This window comes from Xiphophorus hellerii, chromosome 18 (genome assembly GCF_003331165.1).
Source record: "Xiphophorus hellerii strain 12219 chromosome 18, Xiphophorus_hellerii-4.1, whole genome shotgun sequence".
NCBI lineage: Eukaryota > Metazoa > Chordata > Actinopteri > Cyprinodontiformes > Poeciliidae > Xiphophorus > Xiphophorus hellerii.
In genome coordinates, this window is record NC_045689.1 from 23,782,192 (window position 1) to 23,799,215 (window position 17,024).

Genomic DNA, 17,024 nt, shown 5'->3' on the forward strand with positions numbered 1-17,024 from the left:
ATTCAGCCTAGCTTATTGTGTTGCTTCATGGTCAAGAAACTTGGATGACATTCAACACTTCATCCACGGTTTTGCAAACTAAACTGCATTTTTATATATAATCTCATAATAGGTATACAATTTAGGTCATAGTTCTGTCTCTCCCATCCTACGAACAGGTCAGTAGGTCTTTGTATTAAGAATTATCAGTTAATTTTGTCTTTACTTCTCATAAATACAAAATTTTTTTTTAACAGTTCCATACATTATTTTAGAAATTTCCAAAGTTTTAACAGCCCCTGAACCTTTTCCCTCTTTTTTATGCCACATTAAGACAAGCTTTAACATATTTTGTTGGAACTCTCTGTGTGTTTAACCATCACAGTAGCGCGTTGATATCAAGATGTTAAAAGATAAATGATTTTTAAGCTTTTCACAAAGAAAAATCTGCAAAGTGTGACAAAGTGACTTTAGCCCTGATAACTGTAAACAAAATCCAGTGCAATTTATTTACTTCAACGTTCACTTAATTCGTGAACAGACTCATCTGAGTGCATTTTAACCCAAATATAGAATATATTTCCTGTGAAGGTTTCAGACATTTTGTTAAAGAGCTTCAATGAGTAAACATCAAGGCCTGAGAAGGTGAGACATGTGTCACATGAAAAAAACTCTTAGAGAGTTCAAAAGACAAGAGAAACGGGCAAAGACTCATTTTCCAGCAGAGAATCTGTTCACAGACCCTTTGCTTCTAATGTGACCAAGCTATTTTGAATGAAAAACAGATTTTAGATGTGCAAAGCTGGTACACGTATCCCATGGGGCAAACAGTCCACACACAAAAAATAATGTAATGAAATGCAGTGAGTGGTGGTGAGGAAGATGCTGAGCACCCAGGTTGGAATGAAGGAGTGATGATTTAATAATGAAAATACAAATACAAAAAATCCAGGCAGCACAGATTGAGCAGGAGACTTAAAGCTCAAATACTGGTAGCAACTGGTTACAAAATAACTGACAGCAGACAAGCCGTCAGACTAGACAGCCAGACAGATAAGACAAGGACCCGACTAGGAACAATGAATACAGGTGGGATTAAATACGCAGGGAGACAATCAGGAGAAACAAGGGACAGCTGGAGACAATCAAGGGGTGGACAGGACAACACGGAGACCTAATTAACTGAAAACAACACAAAAACCTAAATTAACACAGAGAAAAAAACCAAAACCTTACAAAAAAAATAGCAATTTCAGATTTTTATTGTAAATTGTATTCAAAATTGTGTTGGTCTGCCACGTAAAAGCCCTATAAAATGTATACAAGCAGGGGACTAATGTGAGAAAAGACAAAGGGGTACAAACGCTTCTGCAAGGCGCTTTATTGTTCAATTTGAAAGCAAATTAACAAACTTTAGTGAGAGCAGAAAACCTTCTTTTGTAATGTGTAACTAAGTCTTGTTGCATCCCGTTGCCATTTAACAGTCATCTATTCTTCACTCGAAAGCTGAAAGACAAACTCTGCAACTTCCTTTGGATAGTCTTGCATTGTTAAGGGTCCTTTTTTCCATTTGCTGCTCATAAGGCAGCTGTCTAACTTAGTTAAGGACACACCCTGCACATCCACATAAGGAATTTATTTATAGGGAAAGCATGTTTACGATGCACCATGTGTCAGAAAGCAGTTTTACAAACCCTGCATCCCCCCTCAGTTTTCTCCTCTCCTTGCTGAAAGAGTAATTGTACCTGGGAATGCCGACACATAAGTGATGTATTTAACCATACGTTTCATTGAGTTAGTAATTAATCTGCAGATTGTGTCAGCACTGGAACGTTCATATTCTGTTATTGCTCCTTTTTTGTCTTTCAGTCGACTCGCTCTCACGTTAACAGAGAGCAGCGAAGGAGCTCAGCAAATGGAAATCATTTCTCCTCCTCCGCCTCTCCGGAGGGGCTTTCGTAACAAGATCCCCCCTGCATGCTGTCGCTGCAGTGGGCAGAGAGTCGGTTACCTGCTAGAGGTCAAAGCTGAAAACACATTCACAGAAGCGCCGAGACCTTCGCCCTGCTGCATTGTGGAACAGAAACGGTCCACAAACACCACATTGATGACGTGCGTGTGTCGCGGCGTTGCGTGAGTTGTACAGTACGTGAAGGTTTGTGTCACTGTGTGGATCTGAATAAACAACCTACACGAGGCCGAGGTCAATCAATGCAGAGGGGAAAACAATCTGCTGGATGTTTTTTTTTTCTTTTCTTTTCTCTGTGCTCCATAGAGCTCAGTTCAACTGGAATGTGTTACATTACTCTCATCCTTATTCATATGGTGCTAATCACAGCAGGATATGAGGCATTGTTTTCCCAAATAATCTTTGGAAAAACATTTTTTTTAATGCTTCTTATTCACCTTTTGACACTCTTTTTGTTGAGCACTGATGAAAGTCCTTTTGCTCTTTCACCCACTGTATTTTTTCCTTCTTCTTCATTTGATTTATAGTCAGACCCAGAAAAGCACACAATGGGCAGAGTGTGGTTGCGTGTCTTGCACCACTACATCATCTCTAGCAGGACTTTACATGTGCAGCTGATTATAGTGCCCCATGGTGGCCTTGCGGATCCAGAGAGAATTTCCATAAAGAATAATTGATAAGATTTGGTAGTCGAATAGATGGTGGGGGAGACCATCGTAGCTTGAACCTTAAAATATTCAACATTTTAAGCTAATTTAATAGTATGAGCAGCCTGTACTTTATCTGGGGAAACATGTTACACGCCCTGTAGCTGGTTGTGAATGACTCGGCTGGTAATAGTCAGTTTCACTCATGTTCCCTCGTGGCTAGCCTCTCAAGCAAACATGATTTTTGCGTTTTAGCTTTAAATTTTAAAAGGAAAATGATCTTTTCAAAGATAATGTCAATGCATATTTCCACAAGGTTCAAAATGTGTTTCCAGAAAGATTTCAGAATCTGAAACGAGTTTAAGCCTCTAAACGTTATCACATTTTCTCTTTGCACACTGTTCTTCTCAACTGAGATAAAGTTAAGCTTTGAATGCTTAACTTAGTCTGTCATGACTAATTAATTGTTTTAGGACTATGCAGCCTGAATTAGTGTAAAATATATATATATATTCTAAAAATATTTAGTATCTTAACTTTATTCAAAATGCAATTTCTTCATAAGTAGTGTGAATGCAATTATCAAGCAAATCCTAATATGTCTTCTAGTCATTCTAATTGTGCTAATGAATGATGCAAAAATAGTAGAGTGGGATAAGTAAGCAGGAGGTAACGCAGTTGGCTAGTGGGCTTTATTTTAGCTGAGCAGTCAAATAAAAATGTACCTGCCACCAAACATCTACAGTATTTGACCAGTGCGTGGACTTTAGCCTTCAAGGTCTCAAAGGTCTAACATTGTGCAACATTCATTAGCTTCGTGCTTGCTTCAGGCTCCAGGATGAAAATGTGCTTCAGCTGTGTCGTCATTTAATACATGTGTTTATCCTCAGTAAATGAGCCAGATCTCCCAGCACATTTATCCAGTCCAGTCAGGCCGCTTTGTTGCAGTGGTCCTGCCACACCTCAGAGCATGAATGGTTATGCAAAGTCATCGGGCAGTCATATTAGATTGGTACAGCAAGTCACCTCAAGCGCCCAGATTCATGTCTGAGCTGCATGTCTTTGTCTTTTATTTCTCGCTCGTGTTTCAAGGGAAAGCTCTTCTAGCTAGATAGACCTTTGACCTGGCCTGTTGAATTTGAGATACGTGATCTTGTACCAAAAGGTTCACTAGCAGCTGAGGTAAAAGTAGCCAAGTAAGCGTCTGGGAGAGCAGGCAGCATGTAGACTAAAAATGCAAGCCAGAACACAATCTCCCCACAGGACATTTGCAGGGAACATTCGAGGCAGAGGCAGTATAAACCAGCCTGAACAAGTAAGGACTCTGGTTTGCTGAGATCAACACACCCTTCTTGCTAGGCTCCCAGCCCACTCTCTTCCCCTGCTCCTTTGCCCGCGCTCCTGTTTTGGCAGTCATGCGATACCGTACTGCATGAAGGCGATCAGAATCTCCTCTTTTCAGTGGTCCGCCCTCGCCCTGTCTTGATTTCGACATCCCGCTCTACTCTCGTACAGTAGATGTCTTAGTTTGAGGCTCGGTCAGTTGAACAAAGGACTAAAAGTGAAAAGTTATGACCATAAAGCTCCTTTTACTGTGTTTTTTGAAAAAGTGAAAAGAGAAAGGCATAGAACCACCATTTGGTATTATGCCAATGAGTCGATCTGAAGGGATTAAGCTTTTCATTTATTAACACTGACCACCTATTTTGCTGAGTCATCATAACTTGAATATTTGCTCTTCGAACTTGCCTTGCTCAGTTTGCACAGCCAAACATCTGCGTGTCAGGGAGTGGCATTTACATTTAATGACCGTAGAACCACGTGGATCTACATTTTCTGCTTCTTTTTCTTGTTCGCAAAGGGAATCGTGTCATAAGCTTTTGACATTTTGTTGCATTGCGACCAAAAGCCTCAGTGTGGCATACCAACACAATGTTGTGCATCCAATGGAAGGAAAGGAATACATTGTTTTTACCATTTTAAGAAATAAACATCTAAAAATGAGGCGTACATTTGAATTGAGCTACTGTAACTTGCTGAACAAACCTTTTCAGTGATTACATCTGCAACTCTTTTTGGGATATGTCGCAACAAGCTTTGCACACTTGGAGGTTGGGATTGTTTTTTCTATCATATTCTTCTCGTCAGGACTTTTGCTGCCTCTGACAAGGTTTTGTCCGTTTGCTGTTCTTCTGCGATGCCATGCTGCGTCTGCGTTTGGACACTGTAATGAAGGTCTTCATTACTTAGCTGGAAACACTTAAAACGTGGGTTGAATGATAAAAGAAACAGGTACAAACAGATTGGAGTATTTTATTGATTGTGTGTTTTTATGCAGTGGCATCTGGAGCAGATGGTGTCCTGTTAAAATAAAACAAACCAATGGATACAAGTATTGTGACTGTTTGAAATGCACTGAAATGTTTTGTGTAGATGTGGCTTACCTCTGTCTCTTCCTCTGCAGGGTGTTCAGGCTAAAAGAGTCCCCAGGGGCCCGAGCACCTTTTAAAGGTTCCGGAAGAGACCAATGCAGATGGAAGAGGGGGAGCAATAGAACGATGCATTTTAGAAGTTTAATGTTGGATTTTTATTTATAGAAATGTCTTTTTAGAAATTTAATGTCTGTTTAAAAATGAATAGTATTTGCTAATATTATTCTGAAGATTTGGTTGTTTTTGTCAAGTTTGTTTGTGTGTATGTATTTTGTCCTACCCTGTTTCTTGGTGGGTTTGTTAATTGGAGCAGCCATTGACTATAAAAGGCTGCATGTTGGCCACGTTGCAGGGTGGTTGCTGCTGAGACCCTTAGGCCATTGTAAGCAGGGTTGTCTGTGTGAACCTGTTAAATGTTGGTGAATAAACACCCAGTGGGTCTGCACCGTTTCTCTGCCTCAGGACTCCTACTTAATCCAGCCACTAAGGGCCTTTCTAACAGACACAAAAGTCTTGTCATGTCCCTTTCACAATTTTATTGTCTGTAGGTGACTAGCAAAAGCAGTGAAGAGCTGAGAAATAAATTCCCTACATTTAAAACTTTCTTTCATGACATGACGCCTCTGAACTGGGGCTACTGTGGTTCAGGTCTCACTGGTTCAGGCTGAAACTTATTGCTGCCATGGCAACTATTATATAATCCCCATCCACTGGGCGATCTTTTGTTAGCATGGAGGATGCGCTATGATGGTCTGTGTTGACACAACAATCATAAATTCTTTAGGTGTGTCGATTACATTCCTTTTGAAAATGCGTTTGACTCTGTTCTGTAGGAACAGGAGGTCAGATGAGACAGGCTTTACGTACAAATATCTCCTTCCTTCCGCCCCCTGGACTTTTAATAACTGGAATACTTTCTCATTCTCGTTCATTACCTTCGTAATCTACAAATATTTTTCTTCATGAAAATCTCCAGGGTCCCAGGCCTTCAATATTAACATTAGAAGTCCATGGACTCCGCTGGATTAGTCGGTTTAATGTGATCTCAGTAGCTGAAGGCTTTGAGAAAATTAAAACACGGGCAAAGTTCTGTGTGTTTGATCTGAAATAATGAATTTAGAGTTCAGAAGGACTAAACGGAGATTGTGAAAGACATGCGTCTTAATCTCATCTGTCTACACGTCCAGATTTGCGATGCACCTCTCTCCCTGCCCCTCCCGCTCCCCCGCGGTGTGCGGATCACATGCCTGCCTATAATCCCCTTACAGTAGCCGATAATGCCCGCTGTCCTGAGCTGCGTGTTGCAGCAGATTAAAGCATGGGATGGTTGGCAAAACCGTTCCTGCACTCACTGACACCCTCCACGGCCCAACTGTGTCCTGAAAACGGACTTCTTGCAGATCTCACTGCCTGCAGTGTGAATGATACTTGCTATAGTTTCTTGCCTTATTCCGGAACTTTGGTGTTTTTACCTTTGTCCAGATCAAACTCAGTTCTGATGTGTTTGGATTCAGTTATCTGCAGGAAGACCAATTTAGGTCAAAGCATCAGCTGATCCAATCTATCACCATGTGAAAGGCAATGGATTAGGATGTTCACCAACAACCGGGGAACCAAAAAAACTCCTTCATGAAAGTTAGGCCACTGCAGCACTAGTGACCACAATGAAAACCGTTGACATGGACTGAGAAAATTCATGCCCTGTACTTTCATTCACATTAACAAACCAAATGTCAGTTGTACTGTAGTATTGCAAAAAGTGGTTGAAATGACAGAAAACCATTTCTGAACTCTTCAACCTTACTTGAAGTAAAGAGTGAGATGGTTGAAACTTGGACAATCAATATTAGTTTACAATTGTTACTTTTTCGTGCAACTCTCGTGTTATAAATGTTCTGCAGCTGCTGCCATTTTCTCATCCACTCCTTTTTCTAGAGTTTCTCGCTCTTTTTCTGAGGCAGTGTTTTGGCATTCAGGGCTGTTGCTTTCCACTGTCACCACATGCATGCTCAGAATGAGAGATTGCTGGACAATGAGAGGCTTGATTCGATCAGCTCTTAAACAGAATCCTTATTTTAACAATTGGCGTAATAAACTGAACTTGACTGCATTATTATAACGACACTTGATTTGGAATGTGTGTAATCAGATTGACTGTGCGTAAAAGACAACATCAAATTGGCTACTGTATGTATAACATTTGATTCTGTCTGTTTTTGTAAAGTGCCTTTAGATGACATTTGTAGCAAATTATATAAACAGACTAAATTGACCTGATGTGAACTGGAAGCAATTGACTTTTGAACATTGCAAACTTTGATCTTATAATGGCCGATTTCTTTATGCAGAGCAGTCCCTGTACATATAAGCTTCAGTTGGATTAAAAATATAATGAAAAAGCTTCAATGTTTTTAGTTTTGCCAGACACTTATGATTTGGATATGCCTCAAATACCACTTTTGCAGGTTTTAGCATGCAGTTATACATCTGTCTGAGATGGCGCCCATTTTCATTTAGAACGAGTCTTCCGCGAAAGCTCGACTTTATTATTGCTCGGCTTCAAAAGCGCTCTTTTTGATGTGGCATGATTGTCCCACCGTTTCTGTAAAAGCCAGACCTGAAAGAATCCTGCCGTGGGGGTCCTAAGCAAACAGTGGCCAGGAGAATGGAGGTTCACGGAGCCCGGGGCAGCATCAGCAAGAGGTCAGAACGAGAGGTCAGACAGTCTAAAGCTCCCTCTGTGTCGGAGATGGCTCTGGGGTAGGTGCTCAGACACACCCCATCCCGTGAGAACAGCCCTTCTGCATAGCTCTCTGGAATGGGGAATTAGGTGTACATGTTGGCCCAAGTCAATATACACGCACACACACCTATGAACAGGGAATCATCAGTGCACAAGAAATACAGTAAAGACACATATTGCACAAATTTTCTTTTAAGAAATTCATACACTCAAGTAAATGGCTAATACGTCTAATTCCGTACAGAAATAGTTTACTTTGTGGGGTAGGTTTGCTGTCTTAATAAGAGACTGAATTACAGTTGACCACATTAGCTAAACATTAACGACCCATTCTGGTGAGGGCTGGTCAGGAGACCAGGTGGAGATTTGACCTGGGAAGCAAAAAATGTTTTCAGTGTTTATTGTGACAAAGATGAATAGATTTGATATTTTTAGTCACATCTTCATTATTTCCTTTGCGTTGAAGGAGCTCTGTTGCAGTGTTTAAGTTTTCCACCCTCCTTTGGAACTACAATAGCTCAGTTATCTAGAGAAAGGTGAAATGCTAACAATGCTTGGCTGGGTTGAAGGAAAACAATAACCCATAATGACATGTTTTTTCTGAAAGATGCAGTACATAGTGTCTCTGCAGACCAGAAAAGAGACCTTTTCTGCTAATTGCCACTTGTGACAACACATTAAAGCAAAAAACAACTCAAGACTAAAGGACTGTGAGAAAATCATTTTGAGAAAACCAGCTGCATCTTTATACAGAAGAAGACACTCAATCGCTCAAACTTAGCACACTGGAAGTGAAAAAAAATATTAATACATTTCTATGTTTTATTTTTAGAATTAAAGTTTGAAAATCATTATGGCAAAGACCTACTTTAAGTTTTAAGTCATTTTAGTATTTGGTTGTTTCTTAAATTCACAACCAAACACCTGTTTGTTCTGTTTAAGTATTGCAACAAGCTGCTGCTGGTAAGGAAGATATGGGACCACCATCTCCTCTCAAGATAATGTCGTTTATGTAACATTTTTAACTCATCCAGCATAGCACAACTGAAATTAGATTTGTTTGTATTTCATCTTCCTTTGTTATTATTTTTTTTTCACAAGATTTATGAGTGTATTTATAGGAATTTTTACCATTCTTCCTGAGGCTCATTTATGAGGTCAAACACTGATTCATTCTAAAGGTGTTACATCAGGTTGAGCTCAGGACTCGGTGCAGGCTAGGTCTTTCACACTAAACCTGCTCAACCTTGGATTTATAGTGTCAATAAATCCAACCTTTATCCAAGGTTGTGCAAGGTGCAACCTTTAGTGCAAGGTTGTGCACTAAATCCAAATGTGGATTTAGTGCACAACTAAATCCACAAATCAAAACACGTTTGATTTGCCAAATGGTGCACAAACTGATCCCAAAAAGTTTGAGACATAAAATTCTCCAAGTTGTCTTGATGCGATAATGTTAAAAAAAGAGCCCCTTTCACTGGAACTAAAGAGCCATACCCAATTTTTTAAAAAAAAGTAGTCCCACACCATTATCTTCACAGTACCAAACTTCAAACATTTGGAGTTCTCGAGCTAATGACCGCTGATCATGATTCAGCATCCTCTGAACCTGGCTGCAATTTATATAGCCTTGGATTTTGTGACAGCTGAAATTCCACTTTGTTTTAATACCAGTAGCAATTGAGGGTGGAAAGGAAATTTCACAATTCCCATTCCAGTAATCACTCCTGCCAGTACATACGCTTCTTTTTTAATCTTCCTGTTAGCTGTACTTCCTGTTTGGTCTCACTCCCAGTTTTACAGCTTCCTGCATCTCTGGTGGTTGATGTTTACCTTCTCGGCATTTAGATTTTTTGTTTTCAGTTTTACCGCAGTTCAATGCATATTTGTTGCACCTGTCTTTTCTTTCTGCCTACCTGCCCTCTTTATGCAAAGTGGTCTTCATGCACAATGAAAAGTTTACTTCAAATCCTTCCAGTTGTACACCAATAAAAAGATAGAGAGATATACAATTTAATTATGTCTTAATCAGCAACTAAGCCAATTGTTATCCAACTAAGGCCTGAGTGTGGTACACGACAAACAACAATAGGTTAGAATATTCATGAGGGCTCACTTCCTCTTCTGTTCTCATCACTGAAGCTATAATAGTTCTGTAATCTCATAATTTGCTGCTTTAGGTCATTTCCTTACCTTCTGAAGTCATTCAGAATCCTGAATGGGCAGAATATGGTAAAGGTTCAAATGATCTTACAGCCAGATATCAATTTTCCTGAGTAAGGGGATTCTTTCATGATAATCGTGTGTTTGATCACTCAGTACAAGTCAAAGTAGCAACATCTGAGACCTTAGAAACAGCCAAAAGTCAAAACCAAAAGGTAGCTTATTGAGGTCAAGAGATGAAACATGTCAACACCTAACGAAAACACGCTGTGCAGCAATCCTTCCTCTCTATGTTAGAAAGCAAGGAACTACTTTCATTTTTAGCTAATTGGCTTTGGTATGTTCAAACTTTGTGACTTAAAGGCATCATGTCGCCCGCTTCACATGTTCTGATGCAACAGCCTGGCCTTGTTTCATTTCTTAAATACACGCAACAATGAAGTAGAAAAAAAACCATTTGACATTGATATATGAGCAGAACATACTGACCATTTCATGGCTGTGAATTTGAAACAGGAAACTTTGTAAAAAAGTTAAGAGGTTGATTAGTTTTAGCATTGATACGCTCTAAATAAAACAAAATCACTTAAACCTTCCTACGTTTTAATTTAGATGTTTGGTGGTGGTGCTCTGAGCACATTTTGGAGATTTAAGAGGTGAGATTTTGTTTTAAAATTTTGAACAAGGAAAGAGTGGGTTGAAGAAAACACTGTCGGGCACAGAGGAACCATTACATAAACCCTTCTAAACAGGACCGAGGAGCATGTGAAGGACACACACTGACTAAACAAACAACCTCTCTTTGCACGCCCTGCCGAATGAACTGTAGGCAACAAAACTATTTATGGTAACCGTAATGGCTGTGATAAATTGCATCATTTTGTCCCGATACCAAAAATAAAATCCAAACCCCAGATGACAAGTTACATTCTTTTTTTCCTTTTTTTCAACCACATATGGAAACATGGAAACTGTAAGTAAACGCGTTAAAATCAGGTTAAATAACGATATTAGGATGGGTAAAAAAAAGGATGTTATGGATGTGGTGGAGATACAGGAGGTTAGGAAAGTACAGACTGTCCTGTCATTACATGAGTGCACATAGTTTTGGCGATATGTTTACATATCGTGTGTGTGTGTACTGAACAGGTTTGTCTTTCTTATGTCTCTGGGACTTTGTTCTGTTTATATTCATTGTGAGGATACAGAGGATTTTATGGACAGACATGTTTTCATTTGAAGTCAGATTAGACTTGTGTGGGAGTTATTGTGACACCACAGTTTCTCAAAATACATGCAGACCCTCAGCTGCGGGCTGCCTGTTACCCGGATGAAGCAGGCAAATGGCCTTTGAGAAAGCTGTTGTTTTCCTGCTTATTTGATGTTGTGTGCTGCCCTCTAGTTGTCACTGGTTTTAATAGAGGACAAAAATAAATAAATACATTGCTGTGTTAAGGACGTAAAACACTAGAAGATCTCCAACCTCGACGGTAAAATGGGAACATGTTGTGTTTACGCCGTCTAGAAAATTTGTCAGGAGATGCAAAATGTTTAAATTGATTTTTATTTATGCATTTATTTTGGGTGATAACTCAAGCAGATCAGGAATGTGATGGGCTGATATTGAATCAACGTGTATTTAACTATGACGGCATGTTTTGGTTAAGAGAAGACCTTATTTCCCTTCACAGATAAGAATATTTCTAAAGAAAAGTATGCATTTTCAGATTAATCAAATATTAACTCAATAGTAAAACTGACTGAACTTTTTCACATTTCGAGACGTTACAAGAAATTGCTTTTTGTTATGATTTTATATGACAGACAACACGTAAGAGCGCAAGATTGTAAAGTGGAATGAAAATAATGTTTTCCTCTATATTTTTTTTATGAATGGGAAGGTGATGAGTGTGTTTTTATTCAACTACCTTTTGCTTTGAAACACCTGAATAAAGTCTAGAGCAGCTAATTAGAAAAGTCATGTGATCAGCTCCCACCTGTAGAGAACTGATTTCAGCTTACAGCAGGATTTTGTTATACGGCGGCTCTTCCAACAAGATAATGACAACTGAAAACATTCAGGAAAAGTACGAGCAAAACATTGGATTGCTCTGAGCCCTGAATCCCGTGGACGGAGCTGAAACATCTGGAGAAAGCACCTTTCAAGCCCGAAACAACTGGAGCAGTTTGCCCTTGAGGAGTGGGCTCCTCCCAGAATGCCCTTCTGGGAGGAGCAGAAGTCTCACTTACAGAAATCGTTTGATTGCAGGGATTTCCTCTAAAAGGTTGCACAACAAAATATTTAGTTACAGGTAGCAACCTTTTTGTCCAGGCCCGTTTGTTTTTTAAAACGATTCTGTTGAGGGACAATACAAAAGCAATGTCTTATTGTCACTGTTATTTATTATCACTTTTGTCCGTCTAACTTTACAATTATGCATTGATTTTGAAAACAAAAACTACTGTTATAGCTAAAGCGTAATAATCAACAACAGGAATTAAGTTAATTATTGATATTTATTGTTGAGTACATGAAGGATTCCCCGCTAGCTTTATCCGTTATGGGGATCACACCAAACAGGATAGAAGAATTCAGGGAAGTGCCACAAAATAAACAAAAAAACACAGCAAACAAAATGAATGAAAAAGTTGTCAGCCTGCCCTCACAAGTACTACAAGCAGAAAAATGATCCTAACTGGGCGGACTAACAAAAAAGAAAAAAAAAACCCAAACGCTAAAAGGGACAGCAGGAGGCAGTGCAAAAACTGTGAAACTAAAACACAAAAATTGCTAAATGCGCATTAAATCATTTTAATCAAATCAACCTAGAACACACTAAAACACTGCCTACCTGCATTGCATAAATCAACACTTTCAAATCAAATCTTGGTGTATCCAATGTGGTGCAACCCTAGCAAATAGAACAATATATAAACACAATTCATTCGGCTTAAAAAGGCCAATGTATAAAAACCTACCTGCGGCGTCGAACACCCACGCCCAGGTAACGCTGCCAGCCGAACACCATCAACAATGCAGTCCTGTATAAAAACACCACATCAGCACAACTTACTTAAAAGAATCACTTTAAAACGATTTCCCCCCCAACCTACCACAGCCAGCAAACAGCGTGGGCCCAACACACAGCTGGTCTGACACACGGGAAATTGACACCTGGCCACCATCCTTCCAGCTTAACCTTTATGGAGGCACAGGCTGGAGAGAGTGCGACACCTAATGGTGCCACCTGTTACACTACGTTGTTTTTTTTTTCTCTTAGAGGTCTCATTCTGTTGTTTAAAAAAAAATCTTGTAGGTAGTTGAATACAACTGGAAAGTAAAACTAAAGGTGCCTATTGCAATCAAAATACACACATAGCTCCACTAGATGGCGGTATATGAACACCATAAGCTTGTGTTTCACACAGAGTTGTTTAAATTGCTTTCAGCTGCAAAAACTGAAGTGCATTTCATAAAATGTCCCGTTCAGTTTGTCTTTACAGTAAATACGTATTTTTCCGTGACGTAGGAATACCGTGACTCTTTCATATCAGAAGTTTCTTTATGATATCAAAATATCAGAAAGCTAATCTTTCTGAGGGTATGCTAGGAGTAACTGGGATGTTTTGCACTTACTGAACATTTCATCGTTTCAACAAATGTTAACAAAACCTGTCCGTTTCGTTAAGGAATGACAAAAATTGTAGAACATGTACTCTCAAAGCAAAATACCATAAAGTTACATATATTTAAAAAGTAAACATCGCCATATGCAACTCCCTCCATATTTCTTTTGTATTTTTAAGTACAGATTTGTAGTTTTTTTTTTTTTTTAAACTTTTTAACTTGACTCCTCACTGCACATGATAGCAGCATAGACCTGGGGTCCTTGTTTGTCATGGTTTGTCAGGTTGGGTTAAACTTTTTAGTTATTTTTCTAACTGTAGGCAGAAGTCAATCTTTCAGAGTATTTGATTTCTTTTGACTGGTTTTCTATTTATAAAGACCAGCACAACTTATGTTCTGGTCTCGACCAGCAGAAACTCACCTCCCTGCCATGTTATTTAATATGTTCAAGGAAAATAAGAGGTCATGGAATATTAATTAAAAGTTTGTAAATGCTCTGATCAATTTCAAAAGTAAAGCGCAATTTAAAAACAAATAATGGTCTGTTACATTTCTTTTGCAGGAATTGATTTTATTTGAAACTTGTAGCGACTATTTGTCTCAAACTCAAAATTCCAAAATCAAAAAACTCAAGACTTAAAAGTGATCAAAGCAAAGTGAATTAAACTCAAATAGTCACCTTATGCACCGGGGGTTCCTGGCTTACGCAGTTCAAAAAAGGGATCGAAACAGTCAAAATGCAGCTCTTTCGTTAGTTTATTTCAATTTCCAGATAAAAACAAGTTGCAGGCTTCACAGGATCCTCCTAGTTCTCCTGTTCTGATTCCTGCACCTGTTCTCTCACTGATTGACTGATGACTGACTGACAACTGACATAACTGGGACTGACTGATACTGGCACTGATAAAAAAAAAAAAACAACCATATGACCACCCACGTGCATATTGACCTAACTAAAACCTACCTATTTATACTGTGACACACCCACGTCCCAAACTGAAATTAATCAACTAATTAAATGAATTACTAACCAAAGAGCCTATTTGAAAATAACAAATTAAGCAAACATTCTAATTATAAATCAACTAGAAAATAAGCACATAAAAATGAACTAAATAATATAAATTCCAAGATTTAACTGAAAGTAGGTAAATAGCTCCTACAAAACTTTTCATCACATGCGACCAAGGTTACAATGTTGAACACGTCTTTCTTTTTGAGCTTTACTCTTTTAACGTTTTTTTTGTTTATTTGTTTGTTTAACTTAACCTTTCTAAATGCAACCCTGTATAGAAACCTAAACCTCAAAGTAAATAGCAGCAGACCAGATCTGAGGTCCCCAATGAAAGGTGCATGGTTACGCTTTGGGCCAAGCTTCAGGACTGAGGAAACAAGCTGAAAAACAGCAATCCAGTCTGTCAACATGCTTTGCCTTAGTGTATGTTTATCGTTTGTTCTTTTTTTTACTCAATGAATTAGAAATATTTCTGTGATTTCCTCCACCCAGTTCGGTTTGTTAGTGCATGCTTAACAGTCAATATAGGGCCAGACGATGTGTTTGTTGCTGAGTGTTCATGAACATTGTTTTCTGTTTGTTTTGATGAGTCATGTCTTGGCAGATACCGCCGCGATGATATGACGATGATAACAGAGAGGGTGAGAGTGATGCATGTGAAAACTAATCACTACGTGTGGCCTGCATTTGTTTTGTGTCTGCACCAAACCAAGTGAGCTGGGCATTTTGGGATCCTAAATTCCACAGTTTTGTTGTTTTTTTTTTGTTTGTTTTTTCTGTTAACCTCAGTCTGCATGAAGACAAATAAACAAGGAGAATGTGTTAAATATTTAAAGAATCATGAAGGGAAGTAGACAGTAACACTAGACAGTTAAATGCCCAAAGTTAGTCAGAAACTGAGATGGTAAAATTGTATTGATTCGTTGTGTTTGGGGGACAGTTCACAGTGCAGAGATGATCAATTTAGGTAGATGAAAAGAAAAACAACCATTAAAATTTCCTTTTAGGTCATGATTGGAAAAAAATTTTTAAAAATTCAGTCGGCAGCATTAAAGTCACTAAAAAACTTCCGTGTTGTTTTTTTTTAACACAAAGTAGCGATCATAAAAGATCATCCTGTTAACTAGCATCTACAGATGACACCATGTATTTGGATACACTGCATAAAAGAGAAGCAACTATTTCTTTTTCACTGACTGACATCAATAGGACTAAACGTTTCCAGCCTTGGGTCAGCTCTGACTACACTTTACACATTATGTCAAATTAGCTTTCTTGAAATGTTAATAAACACATGCATTTTTCAGATAGGAGCATCACTGAAGCAAAATGTATGGTCACAGTTGTCCAGCAGGATATTGGACTTCCGCAGTCATTTTCTGAAGCATACCAACTGGAATCCGAAGCTATGCAAGGAATGTATTGGCAATGTTCAGATTATCTAGTTTTTGGGCAAATTCCGGTCATTCTGGAGGTAAGGTCTGTTGCAAGAGTGTTCAGATCATTTCACCTTTCTACATTTCGGCACTCTTTAACTCACAGACATTAAATCTTTTATTGAGGTTTTATGTCCTAAAGCGACATAAGGTAGTGCAGAATTTAAAGTCAAAGGTTTAACATCTCCTTACAAAAACAGATCTAATCAAAGCATGGTCTTTCACATGTAGAATTTGAATTGATTGTCTTTGGATTTGATTGAATTGAACAGACTATGAGTGTAAATTGGATGTTTTTTTTTTGTTTGTTTTTTTTTAAATAACCTTTGCTTTGAATTTCAAAAGCAAATGGGGCCAAACGCAAAAGCATGCCCCATTTCCAATTTATATTTGTAAAAAAACAAAATTTAAAACCATCAATCCTTTCAATAAAAATAGCTTAAGGTTTTGGGTTGTAACACATGAAAATGTGTAAAATGCTTAAGGAAAAATGAGAACAGGAGAGCGGGGAGTTTCTTTGAGTTCAGAATACTTTCTCACATTGTGCCATCAAATACTCCCGATGAAATCTAATGGAAAAGCACATTTTTGACCACATATAGTCAGCTTTCATAGGCGATGTTGCATCAGGTGCACCCACCTCGGAAATATCACGCCACGGACTCTATTCCTGGCAAGCTATTAGTAACCATTTACCCCATGAGTCATCGGGGTAGATGTTTTATCAGCTGCTAAATATAACCTCCACGTATTGATGTGCTGCTACCAGAGACTGAGTTCTCAAGAAAACAAGAAAAATGACTTCATTTTAGGGAAATGGGTAAATAGACACGAAGATTTTATATTATAAATTTAAGCATCGTCTTTAGTTGTTCATGTTTTGACATGAGTTTTGTGTTATAAGTATCCAATCCTTTTAATTATTTCAGTTTGAATGAAGAAAAAAAAAAGTTGAAATCTTAATACATTTAGTTTTTTTATTTATTAAAAAGACATCTGATTTGCTAGTTCT

The 17,024-nt window shown here is 38.5% G+C and overlaps 2 long non-coding RNA genes across 2 annotated transcripts; one reads left to right on the forward strand and one right to left on the reverse strand.

Annotated features, from left to right (window-relative positions):
• Positions 1-747: 747 nt before the first annotated feature.
• LOC116737338 (uncharacterized) lies at positions 748-5,477 on the forward strand. Its single transcript, XR_004342785.1, has 2 exons — positions 748-4,887; positions 5,060-5,477. It is a non-coding gene; the product is annotated as an uncharacterized LOC116737338 (long non-coding RNA).
• Positions 5,478-12,568: 7,091 nt separating this feature from the next.
• Positions 12,569-13,184, reverse strand: LOC116707776 (uncharacterized). The gene is made up of 3 exons (XR_004336568.1): positions 13,048-13,184; positions 12,913-12,975; positions 12,569-12,845 (listed from the first exon to the last, which is right to left on the reverse strand). It is a non-coding gene; the product is annotated as an uncharacterized LOC116707776 (long non-coding RNA).
• Between the last annotated feature and the right edge of the window lie 3,840 nt (positions 13,185-17,024).